Source organism: Etheostoma spectabile, chromosome 4, assembly GCF_008692095.1.
Source record: "Etheostoma spectabile isolate EspeVRDwgs_2016 chromosome 4, UIUC_Espe_1.0, whole genome shotgun sequence".
Taxonomy (NCBI): Eukaryota; Metazoa; Chordata; class Actinopteri; order Perciformes; family Percidae; genus Etheostoma; species Etheostoma spectabile.
Genome location: NC_045736.1, coordinates 31,121,510 through 31,122,912, shown reverse-complemented (window position 1 = coordinate 31,122,912; position 1,403 = coordinate 31,121,510). Strand labels below are relative to the sequence as shown.

The following is a 1,403-nucleotide window of genomic DNA, read 5'->3' as shown; positions in this document are numbered from 1 at the left end:
GCAGCAGTAAACACCTGCAGAAGGAGAGACAGGACGAATCATGAAATAAAGTAACAACTGCAACAGACAGCTGGGTTTTAGGATCACATGTCACACAAAAATCCAATATTGTGTCTGAACCAAGCCCCAGCCTTATAGCAAATGTCACCCGGTGGCCACTCATGGTATTGCAATGGAACGTCCCCCAGTGACCCAGAAAGGATTTTCCTCATAGGCCACCATTGTAAAAGATCCGTCTATAAAACTACTGCGAGGACACCTCAAACCACCTTTATAGCTTGCACACAGACAGACAACTTTAACGTTTGCACACAGACAACTTTTTGGGAGGTGGAAGTGGAGTACAGTATGTGCATGCTTTCTTGATATTTGGCCTAAACGGCCCCTTATACTACAGAATGACAATGAAGATTTTTCTAAAAACTGCCAACACTTCTCCATGAAAAAAAGATTTAAAGCGACTTGAGTCCAAGTCAGTCCAAGGGTCCAAGTCAGAGTCCAGGACTAGAGTAATCCATCACTGGTGGAGACCAAACCAGAGAGTAAATATTGAACTTATATTCATCAGATGAACACTAAATTCCTCCAAATGAATGCTAATGTTGCGCTGTGACTGGATGTGTAAATATGGGCTTACAGTTTGTTTCTGTCAACCAGTGTTCAAAAAAGACACATTTAAAGTCAAAGATTCTTATATATGAACTGTGATATTAAAAGTTTTAGATTTTTGTAGTAATATCATGTGCAATATACACATGTCATATAATGAAAAAGCCATTGGGGGCTGGAATTGCTTTTCTTCTCCATAAAGCCTTGTATTAGCTACAGAACGAGGACTGTAGGACTGTAACAGGAGGAAGACTTCAGCGACCAACTCCTTCAACATGTGTTTGAATGTGAATATTACATCGGCAAAGACTTGAAAAAAGTCTGATTTCATGGCCCACAGAGGATTCATCCTAACGTTTTTTTCATGATTCTTGATCTGGATCTCAATAGAACCTTCAAGTCAAAATGTGCGCTTGAGTACAAGAAATGTCAAAAAATTATAAACCCCAGAAGATCTCGTAGAAGCGGGTCAGCATGAACTGTAAAAAGTGTTCAAGATCAACAAGGTCATCAGGGTCTGAACCTTGGCTCTTCTCCTGTGGCGTTGGATCCAGAACTTGCCAGCCGTCATATTTGCCGTCCTTTGCCAGGTCTGGGCGCCTCATCCACGCCTCCACCCACACGTGGTAGTTCCTAAAGAACAAAACAACATTCAGATTCTGCAACAGTGGCGTAGATCTTAAATACAACACTGAGAAATGATATTAAAAAATAATGTTTTAGAATATTCTTTAAGATCCCCTTCCAACATATTTTAGATAGATAGATAGATAGATAGATAGATAGATAGATAG

At 40.1% G+C, this 1,403-nt stretch overlaps 1 protein-coding gene across 1 annotated transcript in view; it reads right to left on the bottom strand.

The window, feature by feature from the left end:
- The window catches only part of LOC116687971 (protein-glutamine gamma-glutamyltransferase 5), an 84,194-nt gene that overhangs the window by 53,515 nt on the left and 29,276 nt on the right, over positions 1-1,403 (bottom strand). The gene's annotated exons all lie outside the window — the stretch shown is intronic.